This window comes from Petaurus breviceps, unplaced genomic scaffold (assembly GCF_028583685.1).
Source record: "Petaurus breviceps papuanus isolate PSGF00001 unplaced genomic scaffold, PetGlider_PUasm1.0 208, whole genome shotgun sequence".
In the NCBI taxonomy this organism is placed as follows: Eukaryota; Metazoa; Chordata; class Mammalia; order Diprotodontia; family Petauridae; genus Petaurus; species Petaurus breviceps.
The window spans coordinates 12,846,735-12,857,682 of NW_027185852.1; the positions used below are offsets into that span (position 1 = coordinate 12,846,735).

Below are 10,948 nucleotides of genomic sequence, written 5' to 3' on the forward strand. Positions count from 1 at the left end.
TCGGAAAAACAACCCCGAAAAAAGTCAGTTTTACAACTCCCCCGATCCCTGCATGTTTCCACTGGAAAAATCTTTACAAATCAGAGCCTGTAAATTGTACTTGCAACAGTTCAAAACAGATAACTGAATAATGTCCTTTACAGATCCCATTTTAACCAAGGAATTTATTCCCCCAAATATATTAGATTCCAAAGGGGCTGCAATGTCAATAATCCTACTGGTCACTGTATTAACAGTTAAGGAGCAGGCTTTGTAAGGCAGTACAGTTATTAAATTTCTCCGGAGACCATGACTCATTAATCAAATATTCATACATCTCTGTAAATACACATGGAACAGAGAATACCCTCAGAGCCCAGCAGCCCCCAGTACAAGCAGCCTTTCATAGAGCCCTGACAGAATCTGGAGAGCATGCAGTCATGTTTTGCATTTCTAATGCTCCGTGGCCTCCTCGGTGCCCCATTTCCTAAAAACAGGACACAAATGTACTTACTGATTGCAAGTGTTAGAGGGTTACAATTAAAATGATTCCACTATTGCTTCATCCCATATTTTTTTAAAGGGAGGACAGGGGACCAATTCTTCTACTCTCTGTTTACCATCTCACCAGTAACTTTTTCCCATACAGCTGAAGGAAGCTCGGGCCAGGCTTCTATTAATACAAGAATTTGTGTTAGCATGAAAACAAGCCCCCGCTCAGAATGAACGAGCCTATGGAGCTGTCCGGTTAGCAGCTGGGAACTTGCTATATTCTGCAAAGTTTTCAACCTGCTTTGTGTACATGGGGTCTTACACCTATTGTTAGGCAACAAAAGGGTCCCTCTTGACTACAGGCTCTGAACAAGAAAGGGCTGGAGACCTAAGGAGGGTCAGTCACCCTGGACAGGAACAAAAAGGCCAAGGGCCTCTGGCATCAGGTTCTCTAGCTCAAGGCAGGATAATATGCTCTAGAGAAGGTGTGGAGAAAAGCAGACTCTTTCAGCAAACATGAAGTCTTAAACACTCAACCAGCACAGGCATTGTTTTTCTCCTCTATAGAATCATTTCAGTGAGGAAAGACACTTTAGATAACCAATCAAAAGAAAGAAAGAGAGAGAAAAGGAAGGAAGGAAGGAAGGAAGGAAGGAAGGAAGGAAGGAAGGAAGGAAAGAAGGAAGGAAGGGGGAGGGAAGGAAGGAGGGAGGGAGGGAAGGAAGGTAAGAAGGAGGAAGGAAGGAAGGAGGGAAGGAAGGAAGAAGGGAAGGAAGAAAAGAAGAAGGAAGGAAGCAAGGAAGGAAAGAAGGAAGAAGGGAAAGAAGGAAGGGAAGGAAGGAAGGAAGGAAGGAAGGAAGGAAGGAACGAACGAACGAACGAACGAACGAACGAACAAACGAACGAATCTATGTCAAATGGTGAAGGTTAAAATAAAGGAATGCCTTGTCAGAAAGGGACCACACGATATTCCAATAGTTCAGGTTGGAAATATTTGGATATTGTACTAATAAAGACATCAATGCATCCACACAGGGAGGGATTTATAGGGGGAAAAAGGTGATTAGCAAAATGTTCCCAGATTTGGAGTTCACAGGGACCTTGGGAATCACTGCATCCAAGTCTGTCATTGGGTGACTTGTCTCTAGGCCCACGACATGTCAGCGTCTAAGGGGGGAAGTAAACCCAGGTCTTTCTGGTGACAAGACCAGGGCCTCATCTGCTATGCCATATTGCCCCAACCCCACATTTTACAGATAAGGAAACTGAGGCCCAGTGATTTTCCCTAGACTACAAGATGTCATTAGAATGCATTCGTCTGTAGCCTGGAATTTGTCCCAGCACCACTGCATGTTGGTTCTCCAATATTTTTAACCTTGACAAAAAATAACATTCTCCAGACCCTCTCACTCAGTGGGTGGTCAGCAGATTCTCACAGGGACAGTCATAAGTCGACAAGGTCACAGGATCGTAGAACTGGAAGGAACCTTAGAAGACATTAGGCTCAATCCCACAGATGGCAAAACTGAGGCCCATTGAGGGGATGTGAACTGCCCACTGTCACTCAAGAGTAAGTGGGATTCGAACCCAGGTTTTCTGCCTCTTTCCACCACACCGCACTGCTTCTAGTCCTCAGAGCTTCTGTTGCTCTCATTTAAAGGGGGAAACCTCCAAACACCAATGGATATTGCATTCTATCTCAGGCCCTTCCAGGGTGAGGGCTGTGCAAGGGCACTTTGGGGGGATTCTCTGGGACAGCGTGCTAAGACCTGCCCACACATCATTAGGACAGTGATTCTGCGACAGCATGCCCACTGACACGGGATTAGAAGCCTGCCTCCTGAGCCCTGACAGTATCATAATTAATAGCTTCTGCCCTCGGGCTGTTCGGAAGGGGGGGGGCTAGAAAGAGAGGGATGAATAATTCCTTGCCCTTCTCCCTCTAGACTATTCAGAACAAAACTCATCCACGAGTCCTACTGAGGTGACTTTATGTTGATTCACAATTTGTTGGTTAGGCTTTGTGTCATAATTAAAGCAAGACCTCCTTGATTCAAAACTGGCTCCCTTCTTGGAACAGGGCAGGGGAGAGGAATGTTGCCCCCCAAGCTTGAGCCCTCCACCAATGAGCAAGGCTGGATCTTAGCAGAGAGAAGGTCACGGAGTAGACAAAGCTTAAAGATTATAGCCTTCTTAGGCATCCCTTTCTCATCTCCTCTCCAGCTAAGCCAGGGGCTTCTTCACAAGGTTCATGTTGTGGACCCCTTTGGCAGTCTCTAGAAGCCTATAGTTCCCTCCTTAGAAATAATATATTTAAATGAATAAAGTAAATGACAAAGGATGATGAAGGAAATTAATTCTGTGAAGTACTATTAAATATATGTGTATATGTGAGTGTATATATATATGTATATAGAGAGAGACATACATCTATATAAATACATATCTATACACATACATATATCTATATTGAGAGAGAGAAAATTCACAGATAAGAAGTTAAGAATTCCTGATCTAAGGCAACCCCCTTATTTACAGATGAAGAAACTGTTCCCGAGAGGAGGAGTTATTTGTCCAAGGTCCCATGGTTAGGAAATGGTAGAACCAGAATTCAAACTTAGGATTGTTTTACTCTTTAAAATATAAAGCCAAAGAAACAACTGCCCTTTAAAGAAGCTGAAGATGATAAGCTTGGGAATGTCCAGAGTGGTGAAAGGCCCTAAGTTTATGGCCTATGAGGAAACAGTGGAGCAAAATGAGAGGAGAGAAGCCAAGGACACAAGATGGCGGTGTTCAGTTACCTGAAGGGCCTTCACATGGAGGGATCGGAATTGCTCTGATTGACCTCAGGAGGCAGAAACGAGGAACAATGGGTGGACAAACTTAGGCTTCATAGGGGAATGCCTCAGTAGACAATAGGTTCCCCTTGCCTGGAAGAGTGTAAAGCAAAAATCAGATAACCAGGTTTCACAGTGTCGTAGAGAGATTTCTTTTTCCTTACCAGTTGAGCCAGATGTCATTAAAGACCTTCCCAACTCTAAAATTCTCTCTCTCCTTCTATCTATATCACTATTTTTTCTTGTGAAGGATAGAGCAGTAGAGAGTATTGTAGTTCTTTCATCATCTTTGTAGAAAACAAGCTTTCTTTCTCCTGACCTCTTCCCCTTCCCCTGCCTCTCCCTGCTCATCATTCCCCTCCTTTACTAATAAAAATGACTCAGATTTATATGACGCATTATTGAGTATCTTCTATCTGACCAACACAGTGCTAGCCATATATGGAACACAAGGATGCATGACCTCAAGGAGCTAATTATCTAGTAGCAGGTAAAAGGAAGGTACCAAAGTAATGCTAATAAAAGGAGCTTTCTGATAAGCAATATAAGAAAAGTACCATGAGCTATGAGTTCAAACAAGAAGAAATCCCTTCCAGCTTTGGGGACAGGAACATGAAATCAGGGAAGGCTTGAGGAGGAAATAGGAAGAGAAAGGCATCTGATCTGGACTTTAACAATGAGCAGAATTTCATCAGACACAGATGATAAGAAGGGTTTAGGGAAGGGAAGAAACATTTATTAAACACCTACTGTGTGCCAGGCAAAAACAAGGTGTGGAGGCAAAAAAAAAAAAAAACAAAGGTCATGTATAAAGAATAGCAAGTCTGTTAGGATATTGTAAGGATGTAAATATAAACAAGATTGGAATGATATTGTAGAGGGCCTTGATGTCAGAACCATATTTTATTGATAGTCAACAGAGAGTCATTGAGGGATTTTGAATAGGAGAGAAATATGGTCAGAGCCATGTTTCAAGAAGTACATATTGCCTTGAACATAATAGGTGTTTAATAAATATTTGTTGAAAGGAAAATTATATGAAACGGTGATGAATGGGACAGATTGGATGTGGGGGGAACTACAAGTGGGAAAGACCAGCCAGTCAAGAAACTGGTGAGTGGAGACAACTTCTAGAAGGGAGTTGGGTGGGGTAGCAGCATTAATATAAGGCTAAGGGAGACCCGAGCATATGTGTAAGCATGGAATGAGAAAGCAGTCAATTAATTGAAGACTGATACTGTTGGGGAGAGGAGGAAAGGGGAGATAATAATTGATGGGACAAAGTTCAAGGAAACTGAGGTAAAGGGGTGAAATTCACTGCTCAAAGAAGTCTTCTAGTAAATGTTATCTTTCAGAAGTGGCATGAAAGAGGAGAGTAGGGGAGAAAATACTAAAAGATACTAAGGTATGAGAAGGGAATTGGAAAGATTCACAATCTCGGGAATGTCGGAATCAAGCATTACCCATTCAGAGTGAGTGAGGAACAGGGGATGAGTTGGGGGCCTCAGGAAAAAAGAAGGCTTTTAGAACAACCACTCTGGAGAATCCAAGTATGAATGTTTACATCCATTCAGTTCCTCTTCCCAATGTTGGTAGTATTAGCACCAAGAGGCTTTTAATTCACACTTTCTGACCTGCATAACAGTCAACATTGATGCCATGCACCCAGTGGGCACTCAGATACTGCTAACTGATGATGCCAGCTTTCTAATCTTTTTTATTATCAGGACTCTCTATCGTATCTCCATCCTGGGCTAGCTTTTCTCCTTAACATTTCCTGAAAATGAATTCTCATTGGTCATGAATTTGGTTGGGCTACTTTCCAATGGTCAGCCTGAAAAATGATGCTTTGTTGAATTTCTTCTTTTATGATCAACTCTGAGATGTGGCCCAACACTTGTCCTTTGTTGAGGGGACACTTAGCTCCTAAGCTCTTCTAGGTACAAGAGTGAGGGCCATCAAAGGAAATTATTCTACTGAACTGATAACACCCATGTATCCCTTCCAAATAATCAGTTTCTAACCAATTTTTCCTGTCATGGTGAGGGAAGAAGTGAAATTTTATAACTGCAGCTGTGAATGTTTTGGACCATTGCTTGCCACCAATAATGTTGAAGAGGCTTGTAAACGGAAAGAGAGGAAAATGCTAGCTCAGAAACATATCTGCAAAACTGGCTCTAAATATAATATTTTTCAAAGTTTATAGGCTAGGAGAAAGTATTTTAATAACTATGAAAACCACACAAAAGTGCTTAGGCTTTCTAAACTGACTTAGGATTCAAACTAAAATATGACAGAAATTTGTTTTCCAGGACTATTAGGCTGTGTCCAATTTCTCCCCATCTGGTATTTCACCTTTTCAATCTGGGATCCTATGAAACATTGAGGAGAAAATTCAGACTTGGCCTAACGACTCAAGTATGCAATCATCGCTGATTGTCAGGATTAAGCCAGAGATGATGTCGAATGATACATGTTTATTTGTCTATAATTTCTTCGAGACAGAAAGGTACTTTTCTTTTCATGGATGGTAATTTCCACTTCTCTGTCCTAATAACTGCCTGAATCAGGCATCATGAATAGCACACTTCTATTTCTCCATTATTTTTATTCTCAATTTCCTCCTCACCTCATGTCTGTTCCATTTTCACCTCTCTCATCTTTTTCTCCAGTTTTTGCAAGTCCTTCCTAGATAGGATACTTTGTTATTTTCTTTCTTTCTCCCTTTTCAAAGTTAGTGTAGTCTTTATAGGCGAATATAACAGCTATTACTTATTTCATATCTAAGACACAGCACATCACACACATTATCAGTAGTGAACCTGTGATAAACCAGGACAACTACATTCTTATGTATGCAGCATTTCTGAATAGCAAATAATAGGAAATAAAAGCAGGAAATTGTATATGGTGCCAGGCGCTATCCTCGGTGCTAGAAATGAAACAATTCTTGCTTTTGAAGAGCTGCTTCTGCCAGGAAGAGACAATATACACAGAGAAGTCAAGAGAAAATATATACTAAAGATTTTCCACAAGGTAGAACAGATTCTAAGAGGAGATCTCTAAACAGACAAGGCAGCAGAGCCACGAGCTCTGCTACTAAACATCTACAGCTAGGCAGTGACGTTGTCTTTGTAGATTATGTGGCTAAGAGCCTAAAAAGGTTCAGAAATTTGTTTCTTTAACTCTTAAAAGAAAATTCCCAAGTGGACACTACCATTTTTAGTCACTGTGATCCTGAAGACTTCATTGGGCTTGGGGTGGTTGGCAACCATCAGAGGACCACACGTTCCTCCTCCCTTCTAAGGAGGCATTCAGAATTCATTCTTCTTATTTCAAAGCCATAAGAGGCCAAAGAAGATAGAGAAGAGACCAGTAATCATATGAACCAGTGAAAGTTGTTCTTTTAATTTTAAAACAATAAAAGCAGGATAAACTCCACAGTTTATAAAATATACATATATATACGTACATATATATATATGCTTCTAGGTGCATTTGCTCTTGGATGATGTTAAGTCCTAGGGAACAGAATATAGAAATGACCTTAATTTTTAACCCTCTGAAGTTCGCTCTTTACTAGTACAGATTTAATGGACTTGGTTAATGTAAAGACAGAAAAATGGATACCTCCAGGAAAAAAATTTTGATATTACTTATACTCTAAAGGATCCTTTCATTCAGTCACTCAGTAAATGATAACTCTCCAGGTTGCCTGCTGGTGGTTAACACATGACAAAAGAGAATTTAAAGTATCAAATCTCATGAAGAACCGAGAGGAGAAATCGTAACCATCTCAAAGTCCCATTAAGAATTTTAAAAATTCATTTCTGAAATGTTAATGCTCAGATCCTGAGTCTCACAATTGTTGCTTAAGCTGAGGATTCTCCTGATGTGATTTCTCACAGCACACCTGTCTCAGACTCCTGTCCTTTCTGACTTCCCTTGATTCCTAGCTGAAAGAGACCATCTATCAGTTTTACTGAGTTTACCCACTGTCAGAACCTGAAGGAAAAAAGAATCTCTGAGTTCAAAACAAAATCAAAACCCAGAATACACAGGACCTCTAAATCTAGTGATAGGAAGGAAAAACTACAACCAAGCACAGGGTGCCTTGTGCTTGATCACAATCTTCACGACGCTCAGTTGGCCCTCTGCAGAGAGGTTGTCTACAAGCATGAACCATTATCATGCAGCGTCATATTTCCTAAAGACAGTGTTATACTCTATTATACTACAGAGCCATCACTTAGGATCATAGGACTGTAAATTTGGAGATGGAAGAGACCACAGAGATCAGAACTAACCCTCCCAACTTACAGGAAAACAAGTCCAGAAAGGGCTGCCTGAGGTCATGCAGGTGGTCAGATCTGAGCCCAGGTCCTCCAATTACAAATCTTCCCCACTATGTAACAATTGTAGGAATCTCAACGTTTCTGGCAAGGTAATAAACCTATAAGAAACCCATAAAGCAATATGCTATATTCTTTAGGGTTGGATGGGAGAGGAAAGGTTCTTAGGTAATTGGGAGGGGTCTGAATAAATACAATACATTAATTTTAGTTTTTGTTCAGTTGTTTTGATTGTGGCTGACTCTCTGTGACCCCATTTGGGGTTTTCTGGGCAAAGATACTGGAGAGGTTCGCTGTTTCCTTCTCCATCTTATTTTCAAGATAAGGAAACTGAGGAAAACAGAGGTAAGTGACTAGTACAGGGTGACACAGCCAGTAAGTGTCTGAGGCCTCATTTGAACCCAGGAAACGAGTTTTCATGAATCCAGGACTGGCATTCTGTGCACTACAGCTCCACCTAGAGGGCACTTGCCTTTTCTTTCTTTTTTAAAAGGTGCTTTCATGTTAACCCATTAATTTTTAAATTAATGAGGATAGTAGCATAAGAGTTTGGAAGAAATGAAAGTATAGCATATATAAGTAGCAGGAAATAGTGGCTAGAAAACTAAGACCTGGGTTCAGGACTTGCCCTCTGTCACATACTAGCTGTGTGACCCTGGACAAGTCACTTAACTTTTCCATGTTCTAGGCAACTAAGACTAAATCACAGAGGAGGTGCCAACATGCACTGGCAGAGGAAATTCCTCACTGGGAGCTGCCTGTGACATGTCTTTCCCTTTTAAACGTTAAGTACTTTCATGTTAGGACTGCCTGATGCGTTCATGTTTAGCAGCTTTTACAAAGAAATATTTACTTCGAAAAAGCATAAAACAAATATACAAATAGCTTAGATCAGTTCCTCTTGGCAAGAAGTCTAGGTCAGTTTAAATGCAAAAGAAATGCAACATGAACATTTCTTCTAGGCACTGGCAATTTATTAATTTTTAAATCAATAAGGGTAGTCTTGTTTGAAGAAATTTGACTATTGCTTATGCAGGCAGCTAAGTGGCTTGGTGGAGAGAACACCAGCCTTGGAGTCAGAAAAGCCTCCGGCAGTTATTAGCAGTATGATCCTGGGCAAGTCCCTTAACCTCGTCTTCCTCAGTTTCCTCACCTATAAAACAGAGGTAGTAACAACACCTGCCTCCAAGGTTGGTTGTGTGATAACATGTGAGACACTTTGTAAACCTTTGAGTACTATATAAATACTATTAGACCAATGAAATCAAAGGTCTGGCCCTGTCCCCATCATGTAGAAACATGTACATGTATATGGGCTGACCATTTGTATCTTGTTTGCTGCTCAATGGTATGTATACATATAATACTCCAGTCTTCAACCATTCGATCCACCAGTCCTGTTTACTGTAAGGGACCAAAATGCAGAGTATTTTTTTAATAAAAATTAAGAGAAAAATCAGCAGCATCCCTTAGGAGACTGTTTGCTGTCTTGCACAGGCCAGATGAATGACTGCATCAGCCTCCATACCCACACTCTGCCCATACAGAGCTCTCCCTGAACAGCACGGATTCCAGCTCCCCACTGGAACCAGCATCACAAAATGTCAGAGTTGGAAAAGATCGCAAAGGCTGTCTTCTAGTCCAGTCTATTACCTGGAAAAGATTCCCCTTTAAAACCTATGCAAAGGACGGCGAGGTGGTGCAGCGGAGAGAACACTGGCCCTGGAGTCAGTTCAAATACAGCCTCAGACACTTCCTGGCTGTGTGACCCTGGGCAAGTCACTTCACCCCAATTGTCTTCAAAAATAAAATAAAAGTTATTCAACAAAGATGAGGGGGGCGACTAGGTGGTGCAGTGAATAGAGCACTGGCCCTGGAACTCGAGTTCAAATCCGGCTTCAGACACTTAACACTTACTAGCTGTGTGACCTTGGACAAGTCACTTAACCCTAATTGCCTGCCATCCCTCCGTCCAAAAAGCAAAAAACAAACAAACAAAGATGAGAGACCTCTAGGGAGGAGAAGGCCACACCCTCCAGAGGTAGCCCTCATTATCCTAGGATGTGAAGACCAAACTTGCCTCTTTGCCATATCATCCTGCTGCTCCAAGGTCTGCCTCCTGGGGCCAAGAGGGAAAAGCCTCAGCCCTTCCTTTTAGATAAGGGAAAATAGCTCTCACATTCTCCCTGAGTCTTCTGTTCTCTGGGCTAAAACCCAACAGTTCCTTTAACTGATCTACAGATGGGATCATCTCTTGGCCTCTTGCCACCCTGATGGCCCTTCTGTGGATGCTCTTCCAAAAGGCGGCCCCCAGAGCTGAACATAACACCACAGTTATGGTCTGAGCGGCCAAGCCATCCCTCCTAACGCTCAGCTGCTGCACCCATCAGTGTGCCACATCACCTTTGTCTCCTTGGCTGACACAGAACACACCTAACTCATATTAAACTTGGTGTGTCCTAAAATCTCCATATATCTTTTTTAGGAAAAAAAAAAGTCTTGCCTAACCTCGCCCCCCTCAGACAAAACCTCTGAATGTAATTTCTTGAAGCTAGATATGACCCTTCACATTTCTCCACATTAAATTTCATCTTGTTAGAGTTAGCCCAATGGTCTTGCCTGCCAAGATCATGTGTCTCTTCCCCCTTCCACTTATACTGCAAGCTCCTTGAAGGCAGGGGCATCTCTCTCTTTTGTACTTCTATCCCTAGCTCTTAGCACACTTCCTGACACACAGTGGTAGTTACTGTTTATTTATTGTCTGACTGGCACACATAGGAGGCTTAGCCTCGGCAACAAGAGATACCTCCTTGTCAGAGACAGGGGGGAAAGGAGGGAAGAGGGAGGGGTGATGGCAAGGGATTTTGAGATTAGAAGTGGGAGCTCACATTGAATGACCTCAGTTTTCTTGGTAAAATGTTGAGATTTTTTTTTGCTTTTTTGGAGGGGTAGAGGTAGAGCACTTTTGTGACTTGCCCAAGGTCACATGGCTAGTTTTGTTAAGTGCCTGAGGTCGGATATGAACTCAGGTCCTCCTGACTCCAGCACTGGTGTTCTATTCATTGCGCCTCCTAGCCACCCACAAAATGTTGAGATCTTTAGATAAAAGAAGATAGAAAGTATGGGAGACTTGAGGAAAGAAGAAAATATTTGGGAAAGTTTTTGGAGAGGGGGAGAGAGGAGGGGGAGGAGGGGGAGGGTAGAGGGGAGTGGGAGAGAGAGAGGGGGAGGGGGGGGGAGGGGGGGAGGGAGGGAAGGAGGGAGGGACAGAGAGAATCATTTAGGGAG

General features: G+C 42.1%; 1 protein-coding gene across 6 annotated transcripts in view; it reads left to right on the top strand.

Moving 5' to 3' along the window:
* Nucleotides 1–783: 783 nt before the first annotated feature.
* LOC138165277 (dedicator of cytokinesis protein 7-like) overlaps nt 784–10,948 on the top strand; it is a 327,550-nt gene continuing 317,385 nt past the window's right edge. For all 6 annotated transcript variants that reach the window (XR_011169325.1, XM_069093434.1, XM_069093430.1 and 3 more), the window contains exon 1: nt 784–787. The gene's annotated coding sequence lies outside the window, so the exon portion shown is untranslated. The remainder of the gene's footprint in view (nt 788–10,948) is intronic.